Source organism: Scyliorhinus canicula, chromosome 8 (assembly GCF_902713615.1).
Source record: "Scyliorhinus canicula chromosome 8, sScyCan1.1, whole genome shotgun sequence".
NCBI classification, from domain to species: Eukaryota; Metazoa; Chordata; class Chondrichthyes; order Carcharhiniformes; family Scyliorhinidae; genus Scyliorhinus; species Scyliorhinus canicula.
In genome coordinates, this window is record NC_052153.1 from 4,130,631 (window position 1) to 4,152,433 (window position 21,803).

Sequence of the window (21,803 nt, forward strand, 5' to 3'; positions counted from 1 at the left end):
TCTGGTGGAAAAGGTAAACAAAAAAGGTGGCCAAACCATGGCTCACAAGGGGAATTAAAGATTGTATTCGATCCAAGAAGAGGCATACAAATTGGCCAAGAAAAGAAAACAGCAGCCCAGAGGATATGGAGCAGTTTAAAATTCAGCAAAGGAGTTCAAGAGTAAGCTTGTGGACTCGAAAAGCTTCTATAGGTATGCAGAGGCACAACAATTGGTGAAGACAAATGTCAGATCTTTCCAGTCAGAAACAGGGGGATTTATAATGGGAAATAATAATGGGAAATAGACAACCAAGTACATATTTTGGTTCTGTTTTCAGGTCACACATAACGTCCCCGAGATGTTGGGGAACACCCAGAGAGAGGAACTGAAGGAGATCAATATTAGTAGGCAAACGGTGTTGGGGAAATTGGGGATTGAAGGCCGATAAATCCCCAGGGCCTGATATTCTACATCCCAGAGAACCTAAGGAGTGGCCCTAGACATAGTGGATGCACTGGTGGTCACCTTCCAAGATTCTACACACTCTAGAACCGTTGCTATGGATTGGAGGGTGGCTAACGTAACCCCACTATTTAAAAAGGGAGGTAGAGAGAAAACAGGGAATTATAGACCAGCAAGCCTGACATCGGTAGTGGGGTAAATTCTAGAATCTATAATAAAAAATTTAATAACTGAGCACTTGGAAAACAATGGCAGTCGGATAAGATTATATTCACTGGGGTTTACAAGAATGGGGGGGGGTGGGAGGGGGTCTCATATGAACCTATAAAGTTCTAACGGGACTGGACAGGGTAGATGCAGGAAGGATGTTCCCCGTTAATGGGTGTGTCCAGAACCAGGGGTCACAGTCCGAGGATACAGGGTAGACCATTTAGGACAAGAGATGAGAAGACATTGCTTCACCCGTGAATGATGAGCCTGTGGAATTCACTCCGCCACCATGCAGTTGAGGTCAAAATATTGTACGTTTTCAAGAATCAGTTAGATATAGCACTTGGGGCTAAAGGGATCAAAGGATATAGGAGGGGGAAAAGTGGGAACAGGTTACTGAGTTGGAAGTTGATCATGAACGGCCTCCTCGTTCTTCTAATTTCTATGTTTTTATGTCAGGAATATTAATGAATGCTTTTCGCTTGCCTGGATTTATACAACTCCCAACACTCATGAAGATCACATCAAAGACAAAACATCCGCTTGGTATTCACCATCTTAAACATGCACTCCTTCCATGTGTGCCATCAACAAGATGCTCTGAGGCAACTCACCAAGTCTCCTTCGCCAAATCTACGACCTCCACCATCTGGAAGGTCAAGGGCAGCAGATGCCTGGGAACCCCACCACCTGGAGGTTCCCCTCTAAGTCACTCACTACCCTTACTGGAAATATATCAGCCGTTCCTTCACTGTCACTGGGTCAAAATCCTAGAATTCCCTCCCTGACAGCACAGTGGGTGTGCCTACACCACAGGGACTGCAGCGGTTCAAGAAGGCAGCTCACCACCACCTTCTCGAGGGCAATTCGGGATGGGCAATAAATGCTGTCCTCGCCAGCGACGCCCACATCCCGTGGAAGAAGTTTCTGAAAATCAGATGTGTGGTAGGGTTCCAGAAAGGTGGTGCTGTGCTGGATCTGGGTGTCATCACATTACATGCGGAGACTGACTTTTGTGACCTTGCCAGTACGCTCTCTGATTGGCCCAGGGAAACATGAACTGAGACGGCAGCAATGAAGCAGTGCGCTTTGCAGCATCCAGTGCAGACAGGGAAGAAGTGGTCAGACGTGGCTCAGTCAGAGGGACTCCTATCTCATTGAGCCCCTTTGGCTAACCTTTTTGGACACTAAGGGCAATTTATCATGGCCAATGCACCTAACCTGCACGTCTTCGGACTGTGGGAGGAAACCGGAGCGCCCGGAGGAAACCCACGCAAACACGGGGAGAACATGCAAACTCCGCACAGACAGTGACCCAAGCCGGGAATCGAACCTGGGACCCTGGAGCTGTGCAATAACAATACTGAAGGCCGGAGCGGGGGCGGGGGACATCTTCGAAAGATGTTGTAGCTAAAAATCACTCTAAGCTTTGCAATAGGTACCAACACATTACCTCAAATGTCAGTTACATGCAGCTAACAGCAATAATTGGAGAATAATCAACATTATAAACACTTTACTGAGTTTACCGCAGAGGCAATCCTATTTCAGAATACACCACAATTCTCAGGTCACCTGTCCGAATATCTTGTGGCTCAGTCTCAAACGCTGTCGGTTACGTCCTGTGAAACAATTTGCAATATTTGATGCGAAGGGCGCTATATAAATGCACACTGCGTATAAACAACTTGGATGAAATCTTTTAGCAGCTGTCTTTCCCCCACCAAATAATAGAGAAAAATCAATTCACAGAGATTTGAGTTGAGCCAGATTGACAGGGGTGCGTTTGCATGAACAGTCGTAAGCACAGTCAACGTGTTCCAGTGGGGGCCAGGTGCAGCAGGGCACATATACAGTCGTGACAACCTGGAATTCCAAATATCAACAACATCATCAAGTTAACACCTTTTACTGAAGGGAAAGTAGGCCCTCTCCCTCACCGAATCGTCCGGCACCTCTTCCCCTTAATGTGGGTCTGTCACTGGGAACGCACCGCGATACCACACATGGAATTGCAGCCATGACTGGGTGGATCAAACACACCCCCCCCCGCCCCCCGGAATCTGTAGGGGGGACTGCATGCACCCAGAGAGCCAGCCACGAACGGGGCTCAGAAAACGAGCGAACGGCTTCGGGATCCAAATACAATTGGCCCGGCTCCATGTCGCTTGCAAGTGACAGGTCATTGGCATTTGGCGGGCCCAAGTGTGCATGCGCAGACTGGCAGGGCTGCCATCTTACATTGCCAGGAGACACAAGTGATCGGCAATTGGATAGGGAAAGGAATAGACTCGCTTCACAACTCGAGTTCCGTTGTCGATAAAACAGTGACTGAAAACAGAAACCGGAAAAAAACCGATCGCCATCCAAGTTAATTTGAGAAATTTGCAGAGTTCCCATCACCAAAAATCAGCAGAGAATTCATCGCGGGCAAGATGGCCATTGTTACATCTGGAAATACTGCTGCAGTTTTTAAGTGGAAAGATCAACTGGGCCACCAACCGGAGCAAGTTAAATTGATCAAACTCCCGTAAGCTCCCTCTTCCTTCCGCCCTCCACTCTCCAAAAACACCTGGATTGTGACAACAACAGAGTGGCTATTGAGGCGTGTGCTGCACAAGATCAATAAATGTGCAACGTGGCTTTGCAGGTACTTTGCGTATTCAAGGTGCATATCCCCGTTTGACAATCATGCAAATCTAACAAAGTGTCTTCCAAATCCTCCCCATGCCCTCAACGTCTCCCATCATTGCAGTCCCGAATTCCTTCGCTGCGGTAAAGGTTTCCCTGCATGCTCTGCCTAGCATAATGGGAGTTTCAACATCATACATTTGGACAACCGGTGCAGGAAATGCAAAACTCTAGCACCAATGTTACTGTTACGTGGCAGATTCCTCACCAAAATGAGCAAGAAGTGATTTTTATTTTCTTCGTTATTTCACGGAATGTGGGCTCCACTGGCTGGGCCAGCATTTACCCCCGAACGGAGTGTCTGGCTCGGCCATTTCCCGGGGCAGTCAAGGGTCAACCACACTGCTGGAGTCACCTGTCGGCCATTACAACGATCGATGACCATTTCAGGGCCAACGTCGCCGAGAGAGGCTTTACAATTCCAGGTGTATTCACCTTACCAGCTGCCGGGGTGGGATTTGAACCGCTGTCCCCAGGATATTAGCCTGGACCCCTGGGATCACCCACCCAGTGAGATGACCACCACCTCTCCCTTTGTAGTCTGCATCGATTGTCAATAGCTTTGTGAGCAAAGGCCATATAAGGATTATTTCGAATTACATTTATTCTTTCCAATTAAGGGGCAATTTAGTGCGGCCAAACCACCTACCCTACCTTTGGGCTGTGGGGGTGAGACCCACGCAGACACGGGGAGAACGTGCAAACTCCACGCGGACTGTGACCCAGAGCCGGGAGAGAATCTGGGACCTCGGTGCCATGAGGCAGCAGTGCTAGCCACTGTGTCCCCGTGCTGCCCTAAAGTCCATACAAGGATAGTCAATCTTCTGTGATCTTGCTTTAATGATAAAATATATAGAGAATTAATTCGCGACCGTGAAAATAGTTCGCAAGACAGCCGATTACCATTTGTAATTCTGTGGATGAATTTTTTAAAAACAGATTGGCTATTTTCCCCACACAGTTTCCCATCCCATGAATGAGTCTTCCTCCTCAATCTATCGGATTGATTTTGGATTTCAGTATACGGTGCAAAATGTTTCTGTTTTCAAATGCCGCAGATCTCTCCAAATATCAGCAGCAGGTTTGTCTGAAAACCCTCTCCTCTACAACCTTAACGCAAAGGGCTGCATTCTCCATCCTCCCAGCAGGAGGCGGCGCATTGCTGCGGATGGGAATCCCCATTGAAGCCACCCCGCACCGTCTGGGAACCTACGGGTGAAGGTGCAGCGCCTGCGGTACCGGAGAACCCCGCCGCCAGCGAATGTACGGAGAATTCCGGCCTGAGAAGGTGACTTGCGTGAAAACAGACTTGCTTTCCCACTCGTTTTGCAAGGTACTAAACTGTGGGATTAGACCACGATCCTGGAGCATCCGCAGCCAAGCAAAAAAAACAAAACAATATTCTCCTTCGAGGAACTGCAGCACAGTGGTTAGCACTGTTGCTTCACACCTTCCGGGTCCCAGGTTCGATTCCTGGCGTGGGTCGCTGTCTGTGTGGAGTCCGCACGTTCTCCCCATGGCTTTCCTCCGGGTGCTCCGATTTCCTCCCACAAGTCCCGAAAGACGTGCTTGTTAGGTGAATTGGACATTCTGAATTCTCCCTCTGTGTACCCGAACAGGTGCCGCCATGTGGCGACTAGGAGAATTCCACAGTAACCTCATTGCAGTGTTAATGTGACACCTTAGGCGAACGTCTGAACACTTACGTGATTATATATCCTCGGGTGCCACACTTTACCTCTGCTCTAGTCGGGTGTCGATTAGCGACGTTATCGGCCACATGGAGAGAGCAAGAAATATGATGGGAGTCTACAGTTGGATTATTTCTAACTTATGGGATCCAGGAAACATAACATGGTGGCAGCAGGTTGTAAGTGGGCGTAAACACAACAAAGCTAATGCCGAATTAGATTGAAAAATTAACCCGGGTTAGCGAATCGTGCAAAAATCAAAATGGCTCCTAAAACAGCAAGAAACACACTGTTCCAGCCCCTGATGAATTGGGAAACGGAGCTGTTGCAAAGGCATTTGAGAAGTTTAAACAGAAGTGTAGACTGACAAGTCACAAGTTAAATTCGTGCCACACAAGTGCCAGGCAATGACCAACTCCGACGAGAGGATCTAACCATTGCCCTTGACATTCAATGGCATTACCATCGCTGAATCCCCCACAATTAACATCCTGGGGGCTACCATTGATCAGAAACTGAACTGGACCCAGCCACATTAATACTGTGACTACCAGGGCAGGTCAAAGGCTAGGAATTCTACAGTGAGTAACTCACCTCCTGATCCCCCAAAGCCTGTCCACCGTCTACAAGGTACAGGTCAGGAGTGTGATGTAATACTCTTCACTTGCCTGGATGAGTGCAGCTCCAACAACACTCAAGAAGCTCAACACCATCCAGGACAAAGCAGCCCGTTTGATTGCTCCCTATTCCACAAACATTCAATCCCTCCAACACCGACACACAGTAGCAGCCGTGTGTGCCATCTACAAGATGCACTGCAGTAACTCGCCAAGGTTCCTTAGGCAGCACCTTCCAAACCCATGACCACTACCATCTAGAAGGACAAGAGCAGCAGGTACCTGGGAACCCCACCACCTGGAGATTCCCCTCCAAGTCACTCACCATCCTGACTTGGAAATATATCGGCCGTTCCTTCACTGTCGCTGGGTCAAAATCCTGGCATTCTCTCCCTAACAGCAATGCAGGTGTACCTACACCCCTGGGACTGCAGGGGTTCAAGAAAGCAACTCACCACCATCTTCTGAAAGGCAACTAAGGATGAGAAATAAATGCTGGCCTAACCAGCGACGCCCACATCCAGTAAATGAATAAAAAATATGAACATTTATCTCAAGGGATCTAATGAAGAGGAAGGGATCAACAGCACCCCTTTTGCGAATGGAAAGAGGGGTTCAATTTGTTTGGTACTTGGGAGTTAGCTGAACCGCAGACAAACAAAAGTTTTGAAAAATTCAGCACACATCCCCAGCCAAGTTAAACCATCAGATTTGCCCATGTGAAATTCCGGGCCAGAGGCAGGAATAGGGTGAGCCTGCTGACAATTTCCGAACAAGATTGAAAACCGCAAACTGAAAATGTAAATTCAAGGACACAGATGTGATGGATCAGTTCATGGGAGGCTCTGCACACACCGAAATCCAAAAAGATTTAATTGGAGCCACTGCCAGGGCACCGGAAGCCGGTGGAGACGCGGACTGTCCGGATGGCTAGCTTTCGGTTAAGTCAGGAGAAAGGCAGCAAGACCGATGCAGTAAAACAGCAAGAAGAGAATGCCCACCAGGCAGAGGGAAAGATGTGCAACAGCTGTTGACCACAAATTCTCAGACTGTAGGAAATGTCCCACATGTGGATCAAACAGCAGAGCTTCTGCAAAGCCCAATCACTGGGAGAAGATTTTCAGAACGAAAGCAAATGAGTTATCTGAGCAAATAGGAGGAAATGATTCACAAAAGAACGGAGGGTGATGAGATTGAGAACACGATTGGCAGAGGAACCAGGCAGCTGAATGAATGGCAGAATGGTGATAGTCCCCAGAGAGGAAATTCACACACACATTCAGATCAGCAAGAGGGCTGGAAATAAGCCATCCCGATCGACACCTACCTCTCAAGGCTGGGATGAAATCACCTAGAGAGCTGCTCAATGCTCGAAAATACACAACCACTCTACCAAGCAAGATACTCTTCCTTCATGAGCAGGAAGACTGGTGCACAGGTCAACACTTCCACCAGGCTAAATTTCTGCCTGAGCTACTGAAAGGACGGACTGCACGTGTACAGGATTCAATCATGAGAACCTGGAACCCGGCAAAGTTATTGGTGAAGTTGAGACTCCCAATGACTCCCATCATTGAGACCGAAACCAGAAAGCAATTGAGAAGGAACAGAGTTCATACTCCACCTTTCTCTGAGCTAGAATAGCAGAAAAGATCTGCAGCAACACCAACAACATCACTAACCAGTGACATAACATCAGCAACGCCAACCAGTGACATATCAACAAATGTCACCAAAACGATGGTGTGGCGGTTAATGTCACCCGACCAGTAATTCAGAGGTCTCGGGGAACATGGGGACGAGGGTTGAAAACTCACCACAGCAGATGGTGACATTTAAATTCAATTAAATAAGTGACAAAAATGTCAGTCTCGGTAATGACCATGAAAAACCATCTGGTTCGCTAATCTCCCTTCAGGGAAGGAAATCTGCCGTCCTTACCCGGTCTGGCCTACATGTGACTCCCGACCCACAGCTATGTGATTGGCACCTGACTGGCCCCCTCAGAAATGGCCGAGCAAAGGCAATTAGGGAAGGCTAACCGATTCGGGCCTTGCCACTGACGCCCGCAACCCCCAAGAAAAAATAAATAAACTTAAAAAACATACATCACCAACAAATGACATGTTCGCGACATCAAGCGTGACTCCTAACTTAGCCGGCTGAGAGTAATAAATGCCAAGTCCACAAGATGGGGGCACAACACAAGACCATAAGACACAGGGGCAGAATTAGGCCACTCGGCCCATCGAGTCTGCTCCGCCATTCAATCATGGCTGATATTTTCTCATACCCATTCTCCTGCCTCCTCCCCATAACCCACAAGACCTGAAGACATGATCCTAAGTGACAGTATGACTAATGTTTTACTGAGGAAAAGAAAAAAATCTATGAAAGTCCAAATCGATTGTTAAATCTTCTTTAGTCTAGAAAAAAGTTAATGACTGGACCATTTATAGAGGTATATATATATATATATATATATATATATATATATAATATATTTTTTTTTTAAAGTGGGTGTTATAGAGCTGGGGACTAATTAAGTGAATTTATACCCTTGGATGTCAATGAAGATCCAACACTCGATGAAGACCCAACATTCTGAGTCTTAAGTGTGATTATTTTGAATTTATGGGAACTAGAAGATGTAACAGCTAACGAGCAAGATAGTTAAACCAAAATCCTCCATAGATGAATGCTTCATTCACCGAGTGTTGCATTACAATCCAACGCCAAAGTAACAGGTTTTCGCAGTTCTTCTCCAATAAACACAGCGAGCTTCTCCCTCGAACAACCACTGCTCAAACTTTGTTACAAATGAGAGAACATTTGGAACTTGGAAAGTACATCGGGTTTTTGGACAACGTGCCCTCACCTCTGGGGCTCACTCAGACGTGCCAGCTCTCTGCCCAAGGGGGTGCAAGGGTCGGTGAAAAGGAGCTTGGGACAGCTTTCTGCAAGTAAAGAGCATCCAAAAACACATCAAACTTTCAGGGGGCTAGAAGGGGCCAGCTCGCACGGGAGAGAGCACAAGATTGTCTGATACGGGAGAGGATGGGGGTGGTCTAGAGTGGTGACTGGGATGCGGTGGAGGTCCGAGGAGGACACGGGGTGAAACAAGGAGAAAAAAACAACTTTCCCCTGGGAGTTTTGTGGGAGAGACAGTCAGTTGGTGCCATCCCAAAAGAAATGGGAGCGAGTTCAAGAACAGACACAAGCAGAAGGAGCAACCCCAAAGTTGCAAATTAAATATCTCCATGTTCATTCCCCTTTCACTGACTCCTCTCTCTTCTGTACCTGACTGGGCTCAGACACAACCCCCTCAGATTAAAAAACGACCATGTGTTTGAAGAAGAATTCTAATGTCCTAAACAGCAACACACACAACCTTGAAACAACTGCATTTGAGTGGTTGTGTGCTCAAAGCTGCTACTGCAGTTACAATAAAAATATATATTTTTTTAGAAAAATTAGCGAGGTGTTTTTTTCTTTAATTTGAATCATTGCAGTGGACCTGGTAGACGAGGGAAGGTTGTCCCCTCAGTCTTGCACGAGATAAGCTTTTTAAAAAGAAAACAAAATTAGGTGCATCTCAAATGAGTCTCACTGTGACTGCAGGTTGTAATCATCTAGCACAGTTCACAATCATCTCCTGCAGCCAAGACAATTCCCTCCACGGTGACCTTCCCCCACCGCCCGCCCCTTAATCGGGGTCATGGTGTGAAGGCGGCTGGAGTGGAACGTGCAGAATCTGGCTGCACCATAACCCATGGAGGAGGCACAGCCAGATACACACAGGGTCATCCATCACACATCTTCTCAAGATCCAGCGAGGTCTGCAAAGGCTGAAAAGGTAAGATGCTTGCCTGCTTCATATCATCTCCACAATCCCACTTCACTGATCCTCTTGCACATTAATATCCAACAGCACAGCAAGGGTGCTATCAAAAGACGGCATTCCCTGCAAATTTGCAACCACGTTAGCAGTACTTACTGTTGAAATTCAGCTCCATTCCCCCTCCATCTTCATTCACTCTCCTCCATCTTCTGAAATGATGTTAAAACAAGGAGGTTATAATCTTCTGTCGCTCCACCTTGAGACAGTGTACCATTTCATACAAGACCTGGCATTGCTCAGAACAAAGAAAGCAAAGCAAAAAAAAAAGGCACAGACACCTACAGAGCTGAAGGTTTACTTCCCAGACCTGTATCTACAAAATAAAGAGACTAGAGAGAGAGAGAGAGAGAGAGCTGTTTCCAACTGAGATGTGGATCAAATTACAGCACAGAGAAAAGGACAGGCCCCACCCCATTCTTCTTCAGGGCAGCCCAGCACATCATTGAACAAATCTCAAGGCTCTGTCTCTCTCTCTCGCGCGCACTCTGTATGTGGCTCCTGCTCTTAGGAGAGAATTAGCAGATCATTCAAGTCTTCACTTCCCCACACACCCACCACCCCTTGCTCTCTCCTGCTCAAAAATGAGACCAGCTTCTAGCAACCATTAGATGTTGAGAGAGAAAGAGAGAGAGGGAGGGACACGGTATCTGCTGCCTCGTCAGTACAGCTTTAAGACACACACAATAAAGCTGCCTAGTCCTACCAGCTTCAGGAGCAGCCATTTTACCTCCAGACTCTCCACCAGCTCTCAGTAGCTGAGCTCCAGGCAGCAGCACAACATGGCCCCACTTATCTACCATTCATCTCAAGCATCTGAGGCACTGAAAAAATGCTGCTCAAAATTCCTAGCTAGCTTCTCTTGCCAACACCTTGCTGAAAAGGAGGAGATTGTCTGAGGGGGTGTTTTTTTTTCCCTTCAAATTCCCCCTTCCTCTCTCAAGTGATTGAGATTTTCTCTCACTTTCTTCATCAACAACAAACAAAACACAAAAAAAAAAATCACACACAGCTCTTCTCCCCTTGAAATGAGCCATATACCCAGAGGAAAGACAGTAATAGCACTTGCTCACATGAAGCAAGTTGGAGGAACGTTCATTTTAACAGGAGAAAGCTCTGTCTGCTCCATAATCCTCCTCCCCCCCCCCCCCCCCCCCCTCTAAACCAGAGCTGCTTTGTTGGTGGAAGCAAGCAGATACAAGCATTCCATAATACCTGCACCACCTTCAAAACTTTCAATGGTCTCACAAGGAGAGGGAGGGAGGGAGAGAGAGAGAGAGAGAGAGAGACAAAGACCATCTCGCTCTACTTCAGAGATTCCAAAGTTTACTGACCTTTGTTAATCACCAGCCAGGCTGTCTGCAAATAAGCAAACTCTCCCAATGTTAGCACCCTCCCTCCCTCCACACACACTGCTGCACTGGTGAAAGAAGGTCTTTTGGAATAGACAACAGCGCACATTTTTATTTAAATGACAAGTTTCACACAAGTGCTGGTGACCCTTTGCTTCCAGGCCTCCATCTCTCCAGGACAAAAAAAAAACACCGAAACCTGCCGCTGACTCTAATCCATCACCAACCAGGGGGATAAGAACAATCAGCTCCCGAGCAGCCCCAACACCCCTTCTCGCGCAACCCCCCCCCCCCCCCCCCCCAGCACCCCTGCCCAACCCAGCAGTGAAGCACACAATGGGTTAAGGCACGGCACCTACGAGATGCCTTCAGGAGATCCACTCAACAATCTGCATAACAAGCTCACTGTTCAAGAAGGACTGCTAATCAGCGAGGATGAAAACGCAAGGGGTCAGCAGATCCACTGCCAGCCCTGTAGTCATATTATTAACCAACCTTTTCTTAGGATTTTTCTGCCCACTCTCCCCCTCGGGGTTCCTCATTTGGGAAACATCCCTTTTTCCACCCTTGATGTTTATCAGGCGGATGAGCTGACAACGCACAGTTTGCATTACTGCACCACCACAGCATTATGTTAATGCACCCCACACCACCTAACAAAAGCCCACGGCCGCCTCAAACGCAGATCTTCGGGTAGCAGAGTGGCGCAGTGGTTAGCACTGCTGCCCCACGGCGCCGAGGTCCCGGGTTCGATCCCGGCTCTGGGTCACTGTCCGTGTGGAGTTTGCACGTTCTCCCAGTGTTTGCGTGGGTTTCGCCCCCACAACCCAAAGGTGGATTGGCCACGCTAAATTGCCCCTTAATTGGAAAAAATAATTGGGTACTCTTAAATTTATTTTTTTTAAATGCAGATCCTCGTGAATTAGGTGGGGTGTATTTGAAGACAATGCATGGTCGTCTTGGATGAGCAATATTTCTTCAACAAAATCAAAGCAATTTTTACTCATAACTGATCTTGCGTGAGCTCCGCCAATTCTCTCGACAGGATTCCTGCATGTTTAGAATCAGGGCCCCTCGTTGTTCCATTTTAAAGTGGGTCACTGGTGCAGACCGTCAACACTAACTCCAGTGGGCATCTTAAAAAAAAATACCATAACATACGATGACGATCAATTAAAGCAAAAAATTTACAGATGTGGCCACGGCTCTCGGGAAACGTGCATGTGGAATTACTGGGATCGTACTGTGTAAAAATAAGATTGGCTGCAGGAATGAGCTAGACTAGAAGATAGCAAGACCAAGGCCACAAGGACCCAACCAGCTTCCCAGCTTCAGGAAACGGTCCCCAATTACAGGAATGCCCAACTGCCTCAAGCCAAGGTCCTTAAAAGTGGTTCCAATGCAACTTTCTAGGTCAGAATGCTCTGGCTATCATATAAAAATTAATGCAGAGCTGCAACTGGATTAATGCATGGGAAAGTGTGACCCAGTAACAATTTACACCAGTGGCAACTCTTTTTAAAAACGGAAAGCAGGTTCAGAACCATTTAATGCAAATAAAACCTCTTGAATACAAAATGCTGGACACAAAACCTGGCCGTAAATAATTTCTCCGTGCAATTTTTAGAAGACCAGCTACTGAAACATTCTCTACAACTGGTAGATAAACCCATAATTTGCCCGAAAATGCTCTCGTCCTCACGTCCAACAAGAAATAGTCCTCGGGCAGCACGGTGGCGTAATGGGTTAGCGCTGCGGCCTCACGGCGCCGAGGTCCCAGGTTCGATCCCAGCTGTGGGTCACTGTCCGTGTGGAGTTTGCACATTCTCCCCGTGTCTGCGTGGGCTTCGACCCCACAACCCAAAGATGTGCAGGGTAGGTGGATTGGCTATGCTAAATTAGCCCTTAATTGGAAAAGAAATAAAAATGAATTGGGTACTCTAAACTTTAAAAAAAGAAGAAATAGTGCTCAGCGGGCATGAAGTCGCCAGGCTAGAGAAACGGGACCAACACACTAAACATGCAGGACAGAAAAACTTTTGACGATGAAATGACGTCCGGCAGTGCTTCAAACGGGAGTCCAATGGGCTGAGTCCACATTATCGATGCACATTGATAATATGCGATCTTTAATACTATTAAACATGATCTACACTCCCTGTATGAACACTGCATAAAAACGTGTAAAGTTCAGACATTTAATGAACGATGTACCCGGCACGTCTCTCAAGTCCTCAAACGGTTATCGAACAGAACTGTTAACTGACTGCGAGAACCTCAAGGCCGAATGACACAGTCAGTGCACTCTGTCAGATTTCCACCTGGATGCCAGTGGCTACATGGCATGCCACTGAACCCAGCGCCCCCATTAAAGTTCGGCTGGCCTTGCCAGGATTCAGCTGAAGCCTCCAACATGTTCTTTAGAAATGCAGCCCAAACTTTCACAAGACGCTATTCTGCGCAGTGCAAAGCAGTCCCAATCAATGCTCTTATTTCCTCTATTCACTGGTATTATTTCACAAAGACCTTTGCAGCTGTGGTCTCCAATACCACTGTATGGTCGCACCAAGGGCCAGGCAGGTTTTAACTTTCAACCACACAAACAGGGCACATTTGCCGAGCTCCCCGCACACGGGAGTTACCAGTGGGCGAAAAGCTTTGCACATAACTAAGTACCTTCACCTACCCCCGTCGCCACTCTCTTTAGTGTTTCAATGTTAAATGAGGTCAGTGCGGTTAGAAATATCCTCGTTCTTCAAAATCCACAAATATGTAATTTTACACGTTACAAAATTCCACAGCATCAAAACAGGCCATTCGGCCCAGTTGGCCCATGCTGGCGTCTGTGCTCCCGAGAAGCCGTCTCTCGTCTCACCTTAGCATCATATCCCTGCGTAGAGTTTGCCGATGGCACAAAGAGGGGTCGGGAAAAGGGATCTAGAAAGGTTAAATGAGTGGCAAAATGCGACATACTTTGGTCGGAAGAATAGAAATGCAGTGTGTGGTACAGAGGGATCTGGGTGTCCTGGGACATGAGTCACAGAAAGTTAGTCTGCCGATACGCCACTGCGGAGTGATTGGGAGGGCAAATAGAATATTGCCACTTATTGCAAGGGGAATGAAAAATATAAGTAGGGATGTTTTGCTGCAGTTGTATTGGGTATTGGTGTGAGCAGATCTAGCGTAGTGTGCAGTTTTGGTCTCCCTTATTTAAGGAAATATATTAGAAGTAGTTCAGAGTGGGTTCACTGGGCTGGAGGAGAGGGGTTATCTCATGTGGAAAGGTTGCACAAGTTAGGCCTGTATCCATTGGGGCTTAGACGATTGAGGCACCTCACTATAAGAAGGATGTGGAAGCATCGGAAAGGGCGCAAAGGAGATTTACCAGGATGCTGCCTGGTTTGCAGGATAGGTCTTATGAGGAAAGTTTGAGGGAGCTGGGGCTTTTCTCTTTGGAGCGGAGGAGGGTGAGAGGCGACTTAATAGAGGCTTATAAGATGATGAGGGGGATAGATAGAGTGGACGTTCAGAGACTATTTCCTCGGGTGGATGTAGCTGTTACAAGGGGGCATAACTATAAGGTTCAGGGTGGGAGATATAGGAGGGATGTCCGAGGTAGGTTCTTTACTCAGAGAGTGGTTAGGGTGTGGAATGGACTGCCTGCTGTGATAGTGGAGTCAGACACTTTAGGAACTTTCAAGCGGTTATTGAATAGGCACATGGAGCACACCAGAATGACAGGGAGTGGGGTAGCTTGATCTTGGTTTCGGACAAGGCTCGGCACAACATCGAGGGCCGAAGGGCCTGTTCTGTGCTGTACTGTTCTATGATCTTATTGAAACAAAGGAGATGCTGAAGGGGCTTGACACGAGGATATTCCCCCTTTTGGGCGAGACTAGAACTAGAGGACACAGTTTAAAATAAGGCGCCTCCTTATTTAAAACGGAGATTAGGAGAAAAACGACACCCCCCTCTCTTCCTTCTTTTAAGATGCTTCATAAAACCTCCCCCTTTGAACAAGCGCCCTGACATGGCGTTAAATGCAGTCCCAATATGGGCAGCACGGTAGCACAAGTGGATAGCACTGTGGCTTCACAGCGCCAGGGTCCCAGGTTCGATTCCTGGCTTGGGCCACTATCTGTGCGTTCTCCCCATGTCTGCGTGGGTTTCCTCCGGGTGCTCCGGTTTCCTCCCACAGTCCAAAGACGTGCAGGCTAGGTGGATTGGCCGTGCTAAATTGCCCCTTAGTGACCAAAAAATGTTAAGAGGGGTTATTGGGTTACGGGGATAGGGTGGAAGTGGGGGCTTGGGTGGGTCGGTGCAGACTCGATGGGCCGAATGGCCTCCTTCTGCACTGTATGTTCTATGTTCTATGTAAATTTTATTTAATAATCACTATGAAGTGCATTGGGATATTTTTCGGTGGTAAAAGTGCTGTTTAAATGCTGCTATCTGCCCTGTTTACATTGGTGTCATTCAACACTTTCTCTCCTCAAAATCTACCTTTACCTGATCTTTCCTGAAGCTGTCAATTGTTGGACTCCTTGAATGACACCACATATGAGCCTTCAGTGATTACAGACCGGTTACTAGTGAATACAGTGGTTGTTTAGCACACTGGGCTAAATCGCTGGCTTTGAAAGCAGACCAAGGCAGGCCAGCAGCACGGTTTCGATTCCCGTACCAGCCTCCCCGAACAGGCGCCGGAATGTGGCGACTAGGGGCTTTTCACAGTAACTTCATTTGAAGCCTACTCGTGACAATAAGCGATTTTCATTTTTTTCATTTCAATACAGGCCCACAGCACATCCCGTCTTCCCTGATAATGGTACGGTAATTACATTAAGATATGCAGGATGAAGCGCATTATGTAATTCAGTACTTCGAGCATGTACAAAGAGAGTCTGCTGGGACACAGGTAGAAGAAGCAGGCATGTGCCATGCTGCATTCTGTCAATAAACCCATCATCAAGAAAAGTAGTGTATGATTTTTATGATGCACCAAAAAGCTTAGGATGGATGTGTGTCCCATGTCTAACCTTTCCAGCAGAGATCTCCTGGTTGTTTTCTTCCGCATTTCAGCCAAATCTAGAAATGCAGAGAACAATTTTAGCCGCCATACTGCCTCAAATAGCAGAGGTAAGCAAACCCAACACGTCGGTAATCAAACCTGCACATGCTTTGATTTTCTGGTTCACAGAGCCACTCACGGGAAAGTGGCCTGATGCTAACGATTCTGAATTTTGCAACAGATGGACACAGGAAATCAATGGTCAAGTTATCAATTTCGGGCGACACGCTGGAGCGGTGGTCAGCACTGTTGCCTCACGACGCTAGGTCACTGTCCGTGTGGGGATTGCACATTCTCCCAGTGTCTGCGTGGGTCTCTCACACCCCCCACCCCCCCCCCCCCCCCCCCCCCCCAAACCCAAAAAGATGTGCAGGGAAGGTGGATTGGCCACGCTAAATTGCCCCTTAAACTGGAACGAAAATACTTGGGCACTCTAAATTTCTTTCTAAAAGTTGTCAATTCCACAACAGAGCAAGTGACACACTTCACTTACACGACAAGCTTAGAACCACATTTCACCCCCCCCCCCAAATATTATAGCTACAAGCATATTTTTTGGCATTAAATTTGGAAAACAGTTCGGATGCTGCGCAAATTATTTGTCAGTGTTTTTAACTGAACAATTTTAAAAATGTTGAATTAGTAGGTAGTCTTGATTCATGGGCAGTAACTCAGGGGAGTGCATGGGCTAGAACTCAGAAAATGCCCCTTGAATTTCAGTGCACAACCCTCGTAATAAAGGTGTAATCCAACAAAGCTTTTCCACAGAGCAATGAACCCCCCCAAAGTTGCATTTCCAAAACTGTGGTCAGTTGGGTTAGATTTAACAGGAGACCCAACACCGGCTTTCTTGCAATACTTTCACACCAGACGCCTATTTATTGCACGTAAAAACTTTATTATTACATGGTCAGCCTTGTGCAAAGTTCAGTGATAACATAACTGTATTACTCTTCTCTTTACAACTCTGCATTTATTTCAATGTTATTTCAGCACTTGCGAATCCAATAAGCAGCCAAGCAGAAGTGTAAAAATTTAATATCCGATAAGACGCACTGTGGGAAAACAAGGGATCAAATCCGAGAAGGTTAACACCAGGAACCAGACCAACACAAGAGTCGATGTGGGACAGTCACAAACTAGGGGGTCATAAACCATAGAATCCCTACCATGCGGAAGGAGGCCATTCAGGCCATCGAGTCTGCACTGACCTTCTGAAAGAGCACCCTACCTAGGCCCAATCCCCCACCCTATCCCCGTAACCGCACCGAGTGGCAATTTAGCATGGCCGATCCACCTAACCCGCACATCTTTGACAACATAGGATTGTCACTAATAAATCCAACAGGGAATTCGGGGGGAATTTCTATACAAAATGCGGGATCGCACTACTGCAGGGGTTGGCTGGAGGTTAATAGTATTCATAAATAGCATTTAAGGGGAAGGTAATTAACATGGGCAGAATCCTGTGTAATTCTACAAAGCCAGAAACACAAGGAGGTTCTGTACAACAACATCCCCAGGCAAATAGAAGGAATGAGTTTGGATAAAGATTCCATCTTACGGAGGTTCTTCTGAAAGCTTTCCACCGAAAATGCAACAAAGGTCAAAATATAATCCACCATCTCCCAGAATAGGAGAATTCCTCCTCATCGATATCAAAACAAACAGATTGGAACATCAAACGGTGTTGACAATGATCATCAATAAAATTTATGGTGGCAGTATGGTGGCGCAGTGGTTAGCACTGCTGCCTCACGGCGCCGAGGACCCGGGTTTGATCCCAGCCCCGGGTCACTGTCCGCATGGAGTTTGCACATTCTCCCCGTCTCTGCGTGGGTCTCACCCCCCACAACCCAAAGATGCGCACGTTAGGTGGATTGGCCACGACAAATTGCCCCTTAATTGAAAAGAAAATAATTGGGGACTCGCTAAATTTATTTTTACAAATAAATAAAGAAATAAAATTTATGAATCTATTTGAAGTGTTTAAAATGAAGCAATTTGATGAGATCGATACAAGACCATAAGAAATAGAAGCAGAATTAGGCCATTCGGCCCATCGAGTCTGCTCCGCCACTCCATCATGGCTGATATGTTTCTCATCCCCATTTTCCTGCCTTCTCCTCATAACCCCTGATCCCCTTATGAATCAAGAAATCCCCTTACTAATCAAGAATTGTGCTTGAGGTGCTGTTACCTACAGGGTTACAGACCAAGAGCTGGAAGGTGGAATTGGACAGAATGGTTCTTTCTTAGAACATATGAACTCAGAGCAGGAGTCGGCAATTTAGCCTCTCGAGCCCGCTCCACCGTTCAATACGATCATGGCTGATCTCATCATGGTCTTAACTTCATTGCCCTGCCTGTTCTCCCTAACCCTTCAAGTCATTATTAATTACAAATCTTGGGCGGCGCTGTGGCGTAGTGGTTAGCACTGCTGCCTCCCGGCACCGAGGACCCGGGTTCCATTCCGGCCCCGGGTCAAATCTGTCTAACTCCTCCTTAATTAACTCACTGTCCCAGCATCCACCGCACTCTGGGGTAGCGAATTCCATAGATTCACAACCCTTTGGGAGAAATAGTTTCTCCTCCAATCTGTTTTAAATTTGCCATCTCTTATCCTTTTTTTAAAAAAATATACAAATATACAAATTTAGAGTACCCAAATTCAATTTTTCCCATTAAGGGGCAATTTAGCGTGGCCAATCCACCTACCCTGCACATCTTTGGGTTGTGGGGGCGAAACCCACACAGACACGGGGAGAATGTGCAAATTCCACACGGACCGTGACCCAGAGCCGGGATCGAACCTGGGACCTCGGCGCCGTAAGGCGGCAATGCTAACCACTGCGCCACCGTGCTGCCCCTTATCCAGAGACTTACCTTACGAGGAAAGATTAACGGCTTGGGCCCATACCCGTTGGGAGTTCAGAAGAATGAGGGGTGATCTTATTGAAACATACATGATCCTGATATAGAGAAACTATTTCCTCTGTTGGGGAGAGTCCAGAACAAGGGGGCAGAACACATGATCAAACTGAATGGTGTAACCTGAGGGTTGTAGGTCTTCCTGCTGACGTATGTTCTTAAATTATCAAGAAATTAATTGCATAAATTATGCCAGGAACTTAAAACACTGAATTTTACATTGCCATACGAGTTCTGCCCAAACAGAATTTTTACATGCATTATACATAATATTCTGAAACAGCCACATATTCTGGTCGCACCTGTGGCGGAGTAGATTGTGCTGTATTATATTTCGAAAAGTCATGAGACATGACATTCCTGAATAAAGGTGCGGAATTACCAGCCAGGATCCTTGTTCCTGACCAGGGGGTTGCAGCAAACCCCTCCTGAAGTTACACATCCGCGACATCGAGAAGAACAGAAACGGACAATGAAACCAGACAGCACATCGCGCGACAAAATGGTGGACGAGGAATTGGATGGTGAGCAACTCTCTCAATTAAACAAAGACGTGGAAGGATGTCACCAGACTTGGGAAATTATTTTTCAGCAATGGGGGGGGGGGCTCTTTCCTCGAGCAAGGAGCAGGAGGACAAGTGATTGGACAGAGGTCTATAAAATTATCAAGCCATCAGGTAAATAGAACTTTCCACTTTGGAGATGAAAACTACACACACACAATCCCCATCAGAAATAAATCCAGTGAAATTTGTAACTCAGAGGGCAGCTTAGGATATGGACCTCGCGATCATGCGGGTGTGATTGGGACAAATAGCATAGATAGATTTTAGGGGAAGCCAGATAGATACGAGGAAGAAAGCGATTTGCCAATGGTGTGGGAGGAGGTTCACATGCAGCACAAGCACTGGCATGGAGCAGATGGGCTGAATGGCCCCGTTTCTGGTTGTGCAATATCGCAGCGAGGAGTCAATCAACAGCAGAGAGAATATAATGGGGAGGGGGAAACGGGAAAAAAACATCTTGGCCCTGTACGGATAATTTACAACCCAATTGTTGTGTGTCCTTCACCACTTTGGCCACTGGTTCTGTGGTTCCAACCTAGAGAAACAGAGGCAGCATCAATTCAACCACAAAGACGCTACAACCCGCATGGAACGCTGTTAAGTCTAGAACAGCGTAGGACATGTTTTCACCGACAGCGAGCTGCCACCACACCCATGGTAAGCAAATTTATCCACTTGTTTCAATTAAACAAACAGCAGAATGTATAGGAAGTGGGCCTCATGCCCAGACAAACACTGCCATTAGCAGCATGCTGGTGTTAAAACAGTGCATCGGACTGCCACAGTTTGGTGGCCTGACAAAGTCTCAAAAATCAATGAAGTTTCTCTGAAGTTACCCAGCTTAACGCTGGAGAGTTTGCATGTCAAAAAACAAAAACCTCCGGAAAGCCTCTCGGAAGGAGAAAAAGGGTAGAGCACATGGAGTTACTGCACAGGCGCGGCGCAGAATGGGTTAATTTAGGATCCTCCTCGACAGGAATGTTTCATCTCCAGAATAGTTCTCAGCCTCACCGTGTTTTCATTTTGCAACGCTGCCTCCACTTTCCTACTCTTAGCTCAGCCCAGAGCCACTGAAACAGAGTACTGCAGGAAGCATATGGTAACAGAACTAGGTCAACCATTAACCAAGCAAAAGGAAGTCTAACTGCATACACCCTACACAAGGATTTTAATCTCCTCAGTGCATGACCTTCACCAAAGTCATGCAGTGTGCTCAAGAATGCCAGCTCGAAAACCTACTGTCGTGTTCACATACAGAAGGTTCAACGCATGAACGTTCAACAGCAACAAAAAAAAACATCAAATGGAATCCTGCAAATACCAATCCATGCAACGTTCACAAGCCACATACCTTTCGGGAATTTTTTTTTTTAATTTAAAAGGAAGCTAGGCCACTTTAGGAACAAGCAAACCTCGAGAACAATTTCCCCACCGGTGGGGGGATTAAAAAAAAAGTGATTCCTCACAGCAGCTCTACTTTAATCATCTAAAATATCAGCTCAGTTACAAGACTCCTGAGCTTTTATTTAAATATCGAATTCCTCCCCATCTCTGGAAACCCCTCCAGCCCTCCCGAGACTTTGGCATTCTTCTCAATTCTGCACACTTACGCATCTCCCATTTTGACCGTTCTCCTGCAGTGGCAGGAATGCCTTCCGCTTTCCAAGCTCTGGAATTCCTTCCGTAAACCTCTCAGCCTGTCTCCTCCTTTAGGATACTGCTCAAACCCTTAGCTTTGACCAAGATTTGAAGTGCCCAGAGATGTTTCGCCCATTGAACGGCACCATCAGAATGCACGTTGTTGTATCATGTACCTATACAGTCAGCATTATAGCATTCGGACCAGTACAGCTCACGGATGTTAAATATATGCCACCATAATCACCACTCGTCTGACAAAAGATTATCAGATCAGGCTCAACTTTGAAAGCAGGAACTCATTCTCCAGAGGAAACCGCATGCAAAGCCATTCTTCAGTTTTTTTTCGCTTCACAGATAGATGCAGGGACAATTTACTACCACCTACCCTGCAACCCCACGGAAAGGGGACCTACACAATATCTGGATGTACACCATATTTTTTGGATGTGGGAGTCACATTTACTGCCCATCTCAAACTGGCCTCGAGCAGGTGGTGCTGTGCTACCCACAAATAAGTGGCTTTGTGGGGTGCATGTGGCGCAGTGGTTAGCACTGGGACTGCGGCGTTGACGACCCGGGTTGGAATCCCGGCCCTCTGTCCGTGTGGAGTTTGCACATTCTCCCCGTGTCTGCGAGGACAACCCAAAGATGTGCAGGTTAGGTAGACCGGCAGGGTGAATGGGATACCACT

The 21,803-nt window shown here is 46.9% G+C and overlaps 1 protein-coding gene across 7 annotated transcripts in view; it reads right to left on the reverse strand.

Moving 5' to 3' along the window:
* The window catches only part of znf462 (zinc finger protein 462), a 104,642-nt gene that overhangs the window by 62,411 nt on the left and 20,428 nt on the right, over window positions 1-21,803 (reverse strand). For 5 of the 7 annotated variants that reach the window (XM_038804037.1, XM_038804036.1, XM_038804039.1 and 2 more), the window contains exon 2: window positions 9,651-9,703. The exons of the other annotated variants lie outside the window; for them this stretch is intronic. The gene's annotated coding sequence lies outside the window, so the exon portion shown is untranslated. The remainder of the gene's footprint in view (window positions 1-9,650; window positions 9,704-21,803) is intronic. 7 annotated transcript variants of the gene reach the window in all.